Genomic DNA, 16,887 nt, shown 5'->3' on the forward strand with positions numbered 1-16,887 from the left:
AAATGGGGAGGTCTAGGGAGGGTGAAAGAATGATAGAACCAGGCCAGAATATGGGTCCACAGGAAACTGGCAAATTATGTGTGAAGGTAAGAATCTCAAGAATCGTAAAAGATTGCAAATGGGGAGTGTGAGCAAAGCTTCATTATGTCAAACCCCCTCACACACCAGAGGAAACACACAGGGGAGAAGCCCTATGCCTGCAGGGAGTGTGAGCGAGGATTAAGCCATAAGTCAACCCTCCTCACATACCAGGGGACACACACAGGGGACAACGCCTATGTGTGCAGGGAGTGTGAGCAAAGTTTTAGCCATAAGTCAACCCTCCTCACACACCACAAGATACACATAAGGGAGACGCCCTATGTCTGCAGTGAATGTGGGCACAGATTTAGCCATAAGTCAAACCTGCACGGACATGAGAGGACACACACAGGGGAGAAGTCTGACATTTTCAAAAAGGGCGGGGAAGTCATTAGTAATAAAATCATATTTCCACAACCACAAGAAAGCAAATGTGGCCAAAACACACCTCTATAGTCTAGCTCTAAGAGGGCTTCAGAGAAAGTCTAGTGACCCCTTAGATTCCCCAAAAGTGTAAAAAGCAGACACAACTAATTTAAAAGTCTTCTACTTTCATGACTAGAGATGAGGAATAAAAACAGTGGTAAGGGGTCCTTCAGTATTCAGGGGAGCTGACTTGTGTTTGCCATACGGATCCCCTCCGTGGTTGTTTTATGGGTGGATTTTTGACCTTCTGTTCTAATAAATTGTTCTACATAGACATCTAAAGCCCAGGCATATACCTCATTCCCCTGTTATCACTGAGGGGAGATGCGTCCTGGAAGACCACAGGGAACTCATACACTCAGCTCTGGTCTCCACAGAATCCAACCCCTAAGGGAAAGGTATAAGCCTGGAGTCTATCTGGTTCAATTATTGAAGAATCAGAGTTGAGCCTGGGAAAGGAATTCCTTTCTTTTAGGGAAAGTGTGGGTTCTTCTAATGTGCCTTACCTTCTGCTGCCTCACCCCTCCCTTGGCGTCTCCTGGTTCCTGTACTAGTTTCCTCCCAGCCATGTAACCTTTGTAGTGAAAGCCTGACAAGGACACGTGTGTGCATTCATAGGTACATGTGTGCTATGTCATGCATGCATGCAAGGGAGGGGGTTTCCAGGTAGGTGTATCAGTCTGGATGTAGGAGTTGAAAGTATATATGTGTGTGTGCCTGCACATATGTGTCATGTATTTGTGTGCATGTTTGGGTGTGTCCCTGGCCAATCACGGAGGGAATGCCTCCACTTCCTTCAGGGGAATCCTAGATACTCTTCTTCTATTGACAAACAAAACAAAAACGTCAAAGCCCTAACTCTAGCCCTAGTCCTAACCCTAACCCCTTAGCCGAACCTGAACCCTAACCCTAACCCTAAACCCTATCCCTAACCCTAACCATAGACAGAAAGCCAAGAGACCTGTGATGGAGGGATCCGTTCTTGGCCACATCTTTGAAATGGCACAGAGGCTGGCTGGTAGAGGGTTGAGGGGCAGAGACAAGACCCAGAAACGATATCAATCATGAGAAATCACACAAATGCACACTAAAGTAGATGATTTCCACCCGGTCAGATCAGCAAATATTTAAATTTACTGAGCTACGGCTTAATTTATGGCCCTAGACATAGCCCTAGCCCTGAACCCTAAACACTAAACCCTAACCCTAGCCCTAAGCCCTAAATCTAACACTAACTCTAGCCCTAGTCCTAGCCTAACCCTAACCTGAACCCGAACCCTAACCCTTACCCTAGCCCTGAGCCTAGTCCTGACCCTGACCCTGACCCTGACCACTAACTCTGATCTTCAACCTGACCGTAACCTAGCCCTGAACCTAGCCCAGACACTAGCCCTGTACCTGACCCTAACCCCTAATCCTGACCCTTGCCCTAATGTCTAAGTGGTAATGCTTGTACACTGTTACAATTATTGCTTTTAATATATACCAAATCATATCAGAATGTTTGTGGTCTCATACAATTGTGGAACACATTTATTACCCATTAATGTAAATACCACCAAAGGATGTTGAACATCCTTTTTATATTTAACCCTGCCTCTACTATTTTGCATACAAAATAAGACAAGTATGTCTCTCTTGGACTACTAGGGCCCTGATATAGGAAATAATTTGAGGCCAGGCACAGTGGCTCACACCTATAATCTCATTATTGTGGGAGGCAGAGCTGGTGGATCACCTCAGCTCAGGAGTTCCAGACCAGCCTGGGGAAAGTGAGGCCCAATCTCTACTAAAACTGGAAAAGCCACTGGTCATTGTGGCAGGTACTTATAGTCCCAGCTTCTTGGGAGTCTGAGGGAAGAGGATCACTTGAACACAGGAATTTTAGCTTGCTGTAAGCTATGATTCCATGGCATTCTACCCCAGTGACTCTGTCAGACTCTATTTCAACAAAAATAAGATAAAATTTGAAATTTTAATTGGTGGATGTTTGTCAAATAACAAAAGTTAAAGATTTGATATCATAATATTCAATCACAGCTCACTGCAAAATAAATCCTTCATTTAGTCAAAATCATAATTTAAATATTTCAAAAACCAGGTATCTACCTAGAAAAAAAAATCATTTCAGCATATGGACTTTTACAATAGCTGGTTTATCAAAGCTCCATTTACAATCGCCAAGATGTACAATCACCCCAATTGCCTGCTAACCCATGAATGGATTCTTAAACTCGGTATATGTATATCACAAGAGTATTATATACCCACAAAAAGATGGGGACTCATCTGGGAGCAACAGCTCACATTCCGCAATAATTTTGGAGGCTGAGTCAGGTGGATCCCTGAGTTCAGGAGTTTGAGACCAGCCTGAATAAAATCAAGACCCCATATATACTAAAAAAAAAAAAAAAAAAACTAGCAGGGCAGGTGGCAGGCACCTGTAGTCCCAGTTATATGGAGGCTGAGACAAGCGAATCGCTTAAGCCCAAGTGTTTAAGTTTGCCGTGAGCTATAAAGCCATGGCTCTCTACCCAGGGTGACAGAGTGAGATTCTGTATTAAGAAGAAAAATAAAAAACATGGAGACTTTACATCTTTTGTGTTAAACTGATAAAGCTGGACAATTTTCTCTTTAGTAAAGTATCCAAGAATGGAAAAGCAAGCATCCAATGCATTCAATATTATAAGCCAGTATACAAACTAATACACACCCACACAAGAGAAAAATTTGATTTAATTTAAGTTAGAGAAGAGGGAAGGGGTAGGGGAGAGGAGGGAGAGGAGAGAGGGACTGGTGTGCTCTCACCTAATGAGGACAATGTAAGGGTACATGGCACACCTTCTGGGTTAGGGGAACAACTATGACAGGGACCTTACCTAACAAATACAAACATTCTAACCTAATTGTTAGTAATCTGAAATTTCAAAAAACGATTCCAAAAAGCAAAAACCTTTACCTTTGATAGAGGGGACACTCAATTTCCCAAACAATTAGGAAACCTAATAAAACACAAACTAAAAGGCTAATACGGAGGCAAACTGAATATGTTTCTCTCTCCCCTTTCTTACACAATTTACTCAAAAGACAAACAAAAAATCTTTTACTATTTCTATTAATTCTACATGAAAATCTAGTTTAAAAGCAAAATCTAAATTTTACCTTACCATTAGTGCGCTATAAAGCCAAGCTGGGAGCACTTTTAAAAAAAATTTAATTATTTTTTATTAAGTCATATATACATAGATCATGAATACATTTATGCCTTTGTGGGATTCAATGTGTTGATTATTTGTACAAATTGGAGTGCTTACATACTACTAATTAACATAGCTTTCACCTCATTTACCTAATCACAATGTTAAGACATTTGTGTTCTATACTTGACAGATTTGACTTGTACCTTTGTAATATGCTCCATAGGTGTAGTCCCACCATTAACCCTCCCTCTATAGAACCACCCTCCTCGCTTTCCTTCCCCCTCCCCTTCCCTCCTTTATGCTGGGCTGTAGTTGTGATTCATCTTTCATATGAAAGTGTGAGTGTTTTCCAGTTCCATCCATGTTAAAAAAAAAAAAGAGGTAAAGTCTCCATATTTTTAATGTTGCATAGTATCCCATGGTATATATATGCCATAATTTATTAATTCATGGGTCGATAGGCACTTGGGCTTCTTCCATGACTTGGAAATTATGAATTGAGCTGCAATGAACAATCTGTTGCAAATATCTTTGTTGCAAAGTGATTTTTGGCCTTTTGGATATATGCCTAGTAGAGGAATTGCAGGATCGCAAGGCAGGTCTACATTTAGATCCCTGAGTGTTCTCCAAACATCTTTCTAAAAGAAACGTACTAGCTTGTATTCCCACAAGCAGTGTAGAAATGTTCCCTTTTCTCCACATCCATGCCAACATCTGTAGTTTTGGAATTTTTTGATGTGGGCTACTCTTACAGGAGTTAGATTGTATCTCAAAGTAGTTTTGGTTGGCATTTCTCTGATGATTAAAGATGATGAGCATTTTCTCATGTGTCTGTAGACCGTGCAAAGATGATGAGCATTTTCTCATGTGTCTGTAGACTGTGCAAAGATGATGAGCATTTTCTCACGTGTCTGTAGACCGTGCACCTGTCTTCTTCAGAGAAGTTTCTGTTCATGTCTCTTGGCCACAATGAAATGGGATCACTTGTTCTTTCCTTATTCATAAGTTTGAGTTCTACGTGGATTGTCATTATTAGAGCTTTGTCAGAAATATAACCTGCAAAAATCCTCTCTCATTCTGAGGGTTGTCTACTTGCTTTACTTACTACGTTCTTGGCAGTGCAGAAGCTTTTTAGTTTAATCAGATCCAAGCAATGTACTTTTGATGTTGCTTCAATTGCCCGGGGTTCCTCATCAAGAAATATTTTCCCAGGCCAATTTTTTCAAGTGGTTCCCCTGCAAAAATTCTTCTCCAAGAATTTTTATAGTTTCGTGTCTTAAGGTTAAGTCCTTTAACCAGTGAGAGTCAATTTTTGTTAGAGGAGAAAGGTGTAGGTCCAGTCTCAGTCTTTTACAAGTCGCCAGCCAATTCACCTAGCATCATTTGTTAAATAGGGAATCGTTCCCCCAATTTATATTTTGATAGGCTTATCAAAGATCAAATGATGATAAGTATCTGGGTTCATCTCTTGGTTTTCAATTCTGCTATACATCTACCTCTCTATTTTTGTGCCAGTACCATGCTGTTTTGATCACTATAGATTTACAGTATAGTCTGAAGTCCGGTAGTGTGATTCCTCTTGTTTTGTTTTTATTTCTGATTAAAATCTTGGCTATTCAAGGTTTTTTTTTTTTGTTTCTATATAAAATGAAGTACTAATTTTCCCAGATCTTTAAAGTATGACAGAGGTGCTTTAATAGGGATTGCATTAAAATGAGTAGATTGCTTTGGGTAGTATAGACATTTCAATAATGTTGATTCTTCCCAGCCATGAGCATGGTATATTTGTCCATTTGTTAACATCTTCAGCTTTTTCTTTTCTCAGAGTGTCATAGTTCTCTTTACAGATATCGTTCACATGCTTTGTTAGGTACACTCCCAGATAGTTCATCTTCTTTGGCACTATTGTAGAGGGAAGCAAGTCCTTGATTGTCTTTTGCCCTTGACTATTGTTGGCATATATAAAGACTAACGATTTGTGAGTGTTAATTTTTTAACCCGAGACGTTGTTTTATTCCTTGATCACTTCTAGGAGTTTCGTAGTTGAGTTCCTTGGGTTTTCCAGATATACAAGCATATCATTTGCGAAGATTGACAGTTTGATCTCTTGTAGTCCTATTTGGATCACCTTGATTGCCTTCTCTTGCCTGATTGCAATGGCTAAGACTTCCATTACAATGTTAAAAAGCAGTGGAGACAATGGGCATCCTTGCCTGATTCCTGGTCTGAGTGGAAATGATTTCAAGTTTACTCCATTCAATACAATATTGACTGTGGGTTTGCTGTAGATGCCCTCTATCAGTTTAAGAAATGTTCCTTCTATACCTATTTTCTTAAGTGTTCTGATCAAGAAAGGATGCTGGATATTATCAAAAGCTTTTTCTGCATCAATTGAGAGATCATATGGTCTTTGTTTTTTAATTTGTTTATGTGATGTATTATATTTATGGATTTAGGTATATTGACCCATCCTTGGGACCCTGGGATGAAACCCACCTGCTTGTGATGTATAATTTGTTTGATGTGGTTTTGGATTCTGTTTGCTAGGATCTTAGTGAGTATTTTTGCATCAACATTCATTAGAGATATTGGTATATAATTTTCTTTTCTTGTTGGGTCTTTTCCTGCTTTGGGAATCAGAGTGATATTTGATTCATAAAATGTGTTGGGAAGTATTCCTTCTTTATTTATGTTTTGGAAAAGGTTAAGGAATATAGGCACTAGTTCCTCTTTAAAGGTTTGGTAGAATTCTGATGTGAAGTCATCTGGTCCTGGGCTTTTCTTTTTGGGAAATTTCTTATAGTTGATGCTATTTCAGAAGTTGTTATAGGCTTGTTCAACATTCCCACTTCTTTCTGGCTAGGTCTAGGAAGGTTACCAAGTAATGGTCTATTTCCTTCAGATTTTCATACTTGTGAGAATAGAGTTTTATGTAATATTCATTGAGGATTTGTTGAATTTTTGAGGAGTTTGTTGTTATTTGGCCTTTATAATTTCTGATTGATGAAACTAGGGATTTTACTCTTCTGCTTCTGGTTAGTTTGGCCAAAGGTTTATTTATTTTATTGACCTTTTCAGAAAACCAACTTTTTGATTGATTGATCTGTTATATGATTCTTCTATTTTCAATTTTATTTAGTTCTACTCTAACTTTAGTTATTTCTTTTCTTCTGCTGGGTCTAGGGTTGGAAAGTTCTTCCTTTTCCAGTTGCTCGAGATGTCCCATTAAATTGTTGACTTCCTCTCCTTTCATTCTTTTGAGGAACACTTGCAATGCTGTAAATTTCCCTCTTAGGACTGACTTTGTGGTATGCAGATGTTCTGGTAATTCATGGCTTCATTATCGTTTTGTTCCAAAAATGTGGTAATTTCCTGTCGTTCAGCATAAGGTTATTTAGTTTCCATGTTTTTGTATGAATATGCAGAGTCTTGTTATTACTGAGTTCAACTTTTATTCCATGATGGTCCAAAAAGATGCAAGGCATAATTTCTATTCTTTTAAATTTGCTGAGGTTAGACTTGTGACCTAAGATATGATCAATTCTGGAGGATGTTCCATGGGCTTATGAGAAGAAAGTGTATTCAGTTTTGTTAGGATGAAATGTTCTGCAGATGTCTGTTAAATCCAAGTGTTGAATGGTTACATTTAAATCTAGAATTTCTTTGCTTCATTTCTTATTGGAGGTTCTATCCAACACTATCAAGGGCGTGTTAAAATCTCCTAATATTATGGAGCCGGAGGAAATCAAGTTGCTCGTGTCTGTTAGTCTCTTTTATAAATTGAGGCACATTCTGGTTGGTTACATAAATGTTAATTGAAATTTCATCATGTTGAGTGTTGCCCTTAACAAATATAAAGTGACCATCGTCATCTTCCCTTACTTTTGTTGGTTTAAAGCCTATTGTACCTGCAAATAAATTTGCAACACATGCTTTTTTTCTGATTTCCACTTGTCTGAATTATAGACGACCTGAGTCTATATTTATCTTTTAAGGTAAGATGAGATTCTTGTATGCATCAGATATCTGGCCTGAGTTTTTGTATCCAGTCATTCAAATTGTGCTTCTTTCTAGGACAATTTAAGCCATTCGCATTAACTAAGAGTATTGATAATCCTGGTAGTCTTTTGGGTATCGAGTTGTTCAAAAGTCCAGTGGACATTTTTAATCCTTTTGCCACTGTGGAAGTTGGAGTTTGATCAAAAGTTTCTTAGTGAGTTTATTTTGGTGGTAGAGCATTGTGGTTTTCATTGTGGAGGATAGGCCTGAGAATATCCTGGAGAGCAGGTTTAGTTATGGCAGATTTCTTCAACATGTGAATGTCATTAAAGTATTTAATTTCTCCATCATAAGTGAAGCTCACTTTAGCTGGATATAGGATCCTGGGTTGAAAGTAATTTTGATTTAGCATGTTAAAGGTCGATGAGCATCCTCTTCTAGCTTGAAAGGTTTCAGCAAAGAGATCTGTAGTCATTCTAATATTCTTCCCCTTGTAAGTTATGGTTTTTTTACATCTGGCTGTTTGCAGAATTTTCTCCTTCATATTAACTTTGGAGAAGTTAATTATAATGTGTGTAGAAGATGTTTTGTTTGGATTGAGTTGTGCTGGGGTTCTGAAACTAACTGCTATCTGGACTTCAGAATCTTGCCATGTTTAGGAAGTTCTCGATTATCTCTTAGAGTAGAGCATCTGGGCCTTTAAAGCAACCTCTTCTCCTTCAGGGATTCCTATAATGCGAATGTTTGCTCTTTTGGAGTGGTCCTACAATTCGCTCAGGGAATGGTCCGTTTTTGTTCTCCACTTCTCTTCCTCTTTGAGTATTTGGGAGCGTTCAAAAGCTTTGTCTTCAATGTCAGAGATCCTTTTTTCTGCCTGTTTCATTCTTTTACTGAGTTATTCTACTGTATTTCTCAGATCTTTAAGAGCTACACGTTCTTGCCTCAATGTGTCAAGATCTTTGGTGATTTTGTCATTGAATTCATTGAGTTCTTGAGACAACTTTTGAATTACTCCTTGAAATTCTAATTCCATTTTTACCTCCATTCTGTTGATCTTACTTGCCATCCAAATTCTGAACTTGATTTCTGACATCTCAGCCATTTGTTTAATAATGGGATCATCTGATGTGTCAGTTTTGTCATTCCTTGGAGGAGTTGATTTACTGATTATTCATGTTGCCAGAGTTTTTCCGCTGATTCCACCCCATGATTATTTTTCAACGTTTGGCTAGATGGGCAGGTAAGGTGAAATTGGATTGGGTGTTCCTGGAGTTGTGGTTAACCAGCCCTTTGCCAAGGGTGTGGGATTGGTAACCATAGCTTTTCCCCCTACAACTTTGCAAAGGACCTGTACAGTATTACAGTCTGAGTCTCTGGGGACCTGCTTGGTGTGGTGGGGTTAGGTGGCTCTGTCTTGTATTCAGCTGGTCTTTGTCTGATCCTAGTGGATCAGTGGCTACACATTGACATCTCAGCTGTGGAGAAATACAAGCAACTAAGACACCACACCACCCACAGGCAACAACTGGAAGAGGAAAATCAACCCTTCCTGTTAGTACACAACCAAGGTACCACCGAGTGGGTCCTTGGGTCACTGGCCCAGGTTAGGAGTTCCACACCATTGACCCCTTAGTACCAAATGTCAAGTGGGAGAGTTTGAAAGGTCTCCAGTAACTAGATAGTAGAGGTCTACTGGCTGCTCAAATGTGGCTAACTCCAGTGCTCTGTGGAGTCAGAAAGGCCCACCCAGTAGTAGAGTTGGACCAGGGGTCTGGTGCATCTTTCCCCACCTTGCACCTCTTTAATGCCCAGTCACTGGTAACCCCACAGGGCTGAGGTCTTGCTCCCTCTAATAAGCAGATGTGCCAGGGCATTGCACCTACCAGATTCAAAGGAAAGTTAATGTACCTTTGGCCCGGCCACCAACGTCTGCCAGTGGCCAGCTGGGAGATCGGGCCTGCCTGTCTTTGGTACTCAATGGCAACTGGGGAGTGTTCCACCTGAGCTCAGACCGAACCTGAGGATAACAAGTAAGCAAATAATTTTCTTCCTCAGCCACCATGCCTTTGCCCAGCTTCTCTGCACCACTGGTATCACTATAGGGGAAGGTATAGCTTCCTCTGGCAGTCCTCAGTGTTGGGGAGTTGTTTCTCCCAGATTAGACACTGGTGGGATCTCTCTACTATTGCTGAATCTTTGTGGGGAGTGTCCCTGTGGAGCTTCCAGGTGGCTCCCACGGCCAGGGAAGTGGTTGTAGTGGGGGCTGTGGGAGCATGGGGTGTGCAGCTCCAGTAGCAGGGACAGGTGTGCAGCGAGGGGTTCTGGCTGGGTGTGGTGTGTTGTGGGCAGCTCTGGCAGGATGGAGCCCACAGTGGCTCTTGCGGGGTGGGACATGCATGCAGCATCTCTGGCAGGTCCAAGCGCATGGCGGGCAGCTCTGGAAGGGTATGACATGGGGCACTCTGTTCTAGCAGCGTGGGTGGGTGGCTCACAAGCCTCCTCCCACAGCTGGTTTGCACTTTTGCAGAGCCAAGGCCGACAGCCTCCACCACTTTGTCTACACTACTACTGGGCTCACTGTTACAGTGCAGCTTTTCTACCACGGTCCTTGCAATGCCTGGACCTGGCAATGTATCGCAGATATTCTGGTTACTGTAGGGGTTAGGCTTCTTGGCCATCAGGTGAGGGAGGAAGGTTGGAATGAAAGTTCACAATGGCATGGAAGGGTGGCACCTGTGCTCAAAGGAGTAAGGCACTGGCCCCATATACTGGAGGTGGTGGATTCAAACCTGGCCCTGGACAAAAACTGCAAAGAAAAAAAAAAAGGCATAGAAAACGTTTGTTCAACTTTCATGCCTGGCTCAGAGAGTGCTCAGGGTCACAGAAGGGTCCTCTGGAAAAGTAGTTCCCACTTCCTGCAACTCTCTCCCATGGGGTGAGACAAGAGGTCATCAGTTCACTGCTCACCTGTAGAAAACATATCACAGCAAGAGAAAAAAAAAACAAAAAAAAAAAACCTCTCATTGGGAAGGAGTGGACAATTTTCCTTTGGGATGAGGTTTATACCTGAAATTTTCTTTCTTGGAGTCAGTTTGCCTCAGCAGAGGTGACGTGCAGTTATCACTCTTCCCTCTCAGCTGAGCTCCCAGTCTTCAGCTTTATTGGGTACTTTCTGGTCATTATCCTTCCCTCTGGACTGGAACTACTGTCAAAAGCTGGCTCCAGTCTGCCATCTTGCCCCTCCTCCTGGGAGTAATATTAAATTAGCTTACTAAAGGTAAAGCTAAATTTAATAAAACGCTATCAGCCAACGTGTTCCATCTCAAACGTTTTGACCAGAAGGACAGAGTTCCATAACCTTTTGATAACATTTAAACATTTTTTCCAATCTCTTTCTTTCTCAACTTTTTATATACAAATACTTTTATCCATCATTCTTTATTTCCCTAATGTAAGCCAATCCTTAATTACATCTTAACTAGACAAAATTTCTTTCCTTTTAACAAAAGCCATGTCCCTATGCTTTCATACAGACTTTATAATCCCCAAAAGTCCTTTTAAAATAAAAGTTAAGTGTAGTATGGTTTCTCTTCTATCTAGAAACTTTGATTACATACATTAATTACTATGTTAACTGCCAGTAACCCTTAGCTTTAGTGAAAAACCTAGGAAGTAAAACAAATTTTCAAATCTTTGATCCGTCTCTATTTTTTATTAACTAATCTAAATATATTTGGATTTGTATGCCATATAAAAATAAGATGTCAAAGGAATTAAATGTAAACTTGTTTCTTTTTTTTTTTTTTTTGTGCTTTTGGCCGGGGCTGGGTTTGAACCCACCACCTCCGGCATATGGGACTGGCACCCTACTCCTTGAGCCACAGGTGCCACCCAACTTGTTTCTAATAATTATTCATTTGCACTTACTTAGAAATGACTCAGACATTTGATGATTATCTGTTACTTAATTTAACATAACATGACTTGAACATCTTAAATTACTTAAAAGAATTTTGAAACTAGACACAGATACCCTCCCTTATGTCTTTCTCAGCCATCCTGGGTCCCAAGTAGGCATGTGGCACCCAAGGATGGTTATGAAGGGAGAGGCAGGGACCATCTGGGTCTTCAGTTTACACACAGAGTGTAGAGCTTGGAAGTAAAGACACACCTATAGCGACAATGCCTGATTCTTCATGGCATAACCAGAAGGCACAGTGGGGCTAGGAGAATTCCAGATGTCTCCAGGCCTTACCATGCCTATGTGGCTAAACCTCAGAATTTTAAAATATTAAATTTAAAGGCATAATCTTGTGTCATAGAAGCTACAGTTTTATGACCTTAAAACATGTAGCAAAGAGTACAAACCTACCTGGCTGACAGAGTCAGACAAAGTGTTTAATTGCAGAGATGTTTTATCTTATTTTGTTTTACTAACAGTTTCTAAGTTACCTTTATTTATGAAAGATTATTAAAATCACATGATCTTGAAAAGCAATTGGATTTATTTACTTTAGACTCTAATGGCTCACAATGCTTCCAGTTAAGAAAGTATTAATTAGAGACAAGCCACCAGACACATTCCCAGACTCAAATGATTTGTTATGTATATGGAGGACATGCAGGTTTGTCTGGCATAGCCTTAGGCCTGTTAATGAGTCACAAAGGACACCTCTAAGAAGGGAGAGGGGCACGACGAGGTATGTCTGACCTCCCTTCTCATAGCTAGCAGCTCAATTTTAGGGTACCCATTGACTGAGAGAGGGTCCATTCAGTCAGCTGCCGGCTGGGGGGGGGGGCGGGAATCTGAAAATTTTATTTAGTTCACACCACATTGTTATCTAGCCATATTTTCTAGGGTCTCAGCTTTTTGAGCTGGCTGTCTATGCACAATGCCCTAATAGCTTGGAGGAAGTAGACAGGAAACCAAAACCTCTCCAAGAGATGAGGGATCAATAATAAATGAGTACACCAAAAAGACAAAAGTCACATAAATATCAAACCACAACAGATTTATTTCATGACAGAGAACTGAACCCATGCTGGGGTAAGATCCAGAGTTTTAACCCCTAGGCTACAAGGTGGACTGGCCTTTGTTGTTATTCCAGCAGTGGAAGTGTACAAAGGAATTTTATCTTTGTTTTAGGTTTGTTTTCTCTTATTTGATGTGAGACAAAATTTCACTGTTTCTCAGCCTAGAGTGCTATGGTGCACTAGCAACTGGAAACTCCTGGGTGCATCGACCCTTCTGCGTCAACCTCCCAACTAGCTGGGACTACAGGTGTCTGCCACCACATTCAGATGATTTTTCTATTTTTAGTAGGGATATGGTCTTGTTCTTTCTCAGGCTGGTCTCAAACTTATGAACTCAAGATATCCTCTCACCTTGGCCTCCCAGAATGCTAGGATTACAGATGTGAGCTACCAGGCCTGGAACAATGTCAGGTTTTATTTTAATCACTCCTAGGAATATAACAGATCAAAATTTCCTTCTTCTTCTTCTTCTTTTTTTTTTTTGAGGGAGAGACTCACTTTCTTCCCTTGGTAGATTTCCGTGGTGTCATAGCTCACAGCAACCTCAAACTCTTAAGGTCAAGCAATTCTCTTGCTTCAGCTTGCTGAGTAGCCAGAATTATGGGTGCCTGCCACAGTGCCTAGTTATTTATTTAGAGATGGGGGTCTCACTCTTGCTCAGGCTGGTCTCGAACTCCTAAGCTCAGGCGCTCCACCTACCTCAGCCTCCCAGAGTGCTAGGATTATAGGAATGAGACACCGTGCCCAGTCCCAATTTTTTCTTCTTTAATCAGAAGAATTTTTCATGCTATCCAGTGGGATTATTATGTGTCATAATTCTAGTATCACAGAGAGAGGGGAAAAGAGGTCTTATTCTGTGCATAAAATCTCCCAGGTGGTACCCCTTAGAGAACATCTCTTTCAAGGTGCCAGATACTTTGTTAATCTTTGTTAGCAAGAATACTTTAGAAAATGTTAAAGGAACACATTTTGGGGTAAAATATTTTTATTTGTTTTAATTGGCAGTGTCTCTGGAGGTCAAACTTGATTTCCTGCAAGAGCAAGGGTTTTAGTCAATTGTAGAGGTCTTATTTCCCATAATTTAGAGCTCTGATCAGTGTTGACCAACAGTGGTTGCAAGACAGACTAAAACCAAAACTGGAAAAAGCAATTGCACAATTCACATATCATTGAGATCTTTGAGCATAAGGAGAACTTACAGCCAGCTGACAATGAAACTTGACCTTCAGCTATTAAATTCTGAACTGAAACCCCAAACCAACTCCTTACCTAGAGATGACACCCCAGCCAAATACTGCTAACTGTTGTCACATAAATGGGAAACTCATCTTCCTTATCAGAAGCTGGCAAAATTCCTTTAGGGGAGTTCCCTGTCAAAATAAGCTTTGTTAGCAAATTGCTTTTAGGAGAGTTCCCTGGCATGATCAGACTTACAGCTCCAACCAAAAAGTTTGAAAACAGGAACCTTGGAGGAGATCAGTCGCTGAGCACTGGTGAACCACACAAGGTTAGAGTAAAACTCTAGCCAATCCCAAGCACCAATAGGAGAATCACTGAAAGTCAAAGGGGTGTCCTTCTGAGGGATGTCTTCCTGGTTACCAAGCGGCAACTGAAATGAGTCACTGAACAAGGATCTCAACCAATTGAGGCTTATGAAGCCAGCTGCAGGGCACATCCTAAACAGATAATGTCTGTGACTGTTTTTGCAAAGACATTTTCAGGAAATTTAGTTATGCATTTCCTTAACAATGATCTTCGGGGACAGCCCTTCCTAGATGTCTAAGGCCTTTTATCTTTCTGTGGGGATTTTCCTAATGTATAAGGTTAGTAACAAGTATTCATTTGCAAGGGGGTGTTGCATTTCAGCCTCCAGGTTTGACCTTTCCTTTGGCATAAGGAGTTTGGGAAGGTTCTGAGATTTTTATTTTCCTTTATAGTTCTGAAGCTTAAGGAATTTTTATTTTCCTTTACAGTTCTGAAGCTTAAGAAACACAATTGTAGCACAAGAAGATCATGTATTATCTACTCATTTTAATTCTTTTCACAACATACTATGTGGCTGTATAGAATAAAGAAACAGATCGATGAGAGTTAGATATCCAAAATAGACTAAATAATAAGTGCAGATTGTTGAACTGTATGTAATTGGTGATTCTATTATAGTTTGTATATCAACGTATCTATTTATCTGCATATTTGTATATTAAGGTATGTGTAAACATACCAGAAAACATTTGAAAATATTTCAACAATGTTGTCAGGTGGAGTGTGGGGAAGGACAAACAAAACAGCAAAATAATTCTGCTCTGAATCGTGTAGCTCTAGAGTCAGAGGGTCCAATAACATGGTGAGACCCAGGACCCATACTGTGCCATTTGGTCCAGGCCTGTCATCTCCCAGTGGACTGTCCATGTCTCCAGAACATAGACTCATTGTTCTCTTTTTTTTATTATTACTAAATCATAGCTGTGTACGTTAATGCAATCATGGGGCACCATACACTGGTTTTATAGACCATTTGACATATTTTCATCACACTGGTTAACATAGCCTTCCTGGCATTTTCTTAGTTATTGTGTTAAGACATTTATCTTCTAGATTTAGCAAGTTTCAATTGTTCCCTTTGTGAGAAATGCTGACCTCATGGAAACATTCCTTACTGGCTTCCCATGTCTGTAGTCTACGGCCTGGAGAGTTACTCTACACCACCACACACCTGACCATAATCCCTCGTGCTTTCAAGCACGTCCCCATCATTTCTATAGGCACTGCAGAAAATGGGAGTTGAGAATCCCTTCCTGGGCTAGAGAATGGCCTCATGGGGAAGGGTCAGTCAGACCTGATCCCTATGACCCACTGGATCATAAGGGAATATAACACATTATAGAAACAGAATTATGATTACATTTTAATAACTTTAATTGATGTTTATTGACCACTCACTCTGTGCTAAGGGATTTACAGACATAATATCCCTGATGTCACAGGTTAAGTATTATCTATGCCCACAGATGAGTTATCAGAAGCTCAGAGCAGGTGAGTGCCTTGCCCAACATCCCACAGGCACTGGGGATGTGACTAGGATTCAACCTCAGGTCTACCTACAGCAGAACCCACATCATCCCCTAGGATGCATTGCCTCCCCCCGTGGGGTCCCTAAAAGCTCCAGTCACTTTTCTGCCTTCCCCAGACCTGGGGCCCCCAAACTCCACAAGTCAACCTGATCACTGTTCTCAGGTGAGGTCCCATTTTGGAGAGGAAACTCTCAGAGGCTCTCAGTCAAAACTGAGCGCTTCTGCTTAGTGCCCAGCAAGTGCCCCGTGAACCACAGGCAGGACTATATCTTCTTGCAGCTTCCTTTTGGCCCTGAGATTTGCCAACCCACTGACTAATTCTGCCTAGAGCCCTTTCCTGGAGTCATGAAAAACAGTGTATATAGAGTTCAATGTAGAGAGCAAGCCGTGAGGTGGCAGGCCCCGCAGCTTGGGAGAGTGTCTAGTGGACGAATCCCCCTCGACTGGCCCTCCTCAACAGGTAACAATGTGTGTTCTCTAAGCTTCAACTTTTAACCCAGCAGAAGAAAAACATGTTCTCCTTACCACTGTAGCTTTTACTGTCACAGCTGCTCTTCAAAGCAGTCATGGGCATCTTCCAGCTCACCTCGTAGACGGGTAGCATCGCCCACATTTTAGAGGTCCCACGGTAATAATCAATTACGTTTACCTGGGAATTTATGCCTGTTTCTCTTCTCATAATTAAGTTGAAAATGTGTCTTACTTCCTTGAAAAACAACTTTGTACTGCCTCCTTCAAAATAAAGCACTTGGGGCACTCAGGTGCTGGTGACAGGGAAAGATACCCCTGTCCTCCGGATCCCATCTTTGCCTCTCAATTCCGTCTCTGTCTCTCATGCTTTTGTCTTTCCTGTTTCATTCCATCTATGTAACTTCATCATTTCCCACTGATCCCACGCTGGTTCTTTTACTTTTCCCGCTGGTTTGCGAGAGTTAAAAAGTGTGAGATACCAGCTTTCCTACTGTTGGCTGGGTGAACTTGGCCACTGTTTAATCTCCCAGCTTCAGATTCTACCTCTGCACAAGTGAAGATGCTAACAGACCCTCCTCATGGGTGACTGGGAAGCTTACACC

The 16,887-nt window shown here is 41.0% G+C and overlaps 2 pseudogenes; one reads left to right on the plus strand and one right to left on the minus strand.

Moving 5' to 3' along the window:
* The window catches only part of LOC128577232 (Krueppel-like factor 4), an 873,632-nt pseudogene that overhangs the window by 471,291 nt on the left and 385,454 nt on the right, over positions 1–16,887 (minus strand).
* The window catches only part of LOC128577233 (Krueppel-like factor 4), a 793,492-nt pseudogene that overhangs the window by 390,013 nt on the left and 386,592 nt on the right, over positions 1–16,887 (plus strand).

This window comes from Nycticebus coucang, chromosome X (genome assembly GCF_027406575.1).
Source record: "Nycticebus coucang isolate mNycCou1 chromosome X, mNycCou1.pri, whole genome shotgun sequence".
Taxonomy (NCBI): domain Eukaryota; kingdom Metazoa; phylum Chordata; class Mammalia; order Primates; family Lorisidae; genus Nycticebus; species Nycticebus coucang.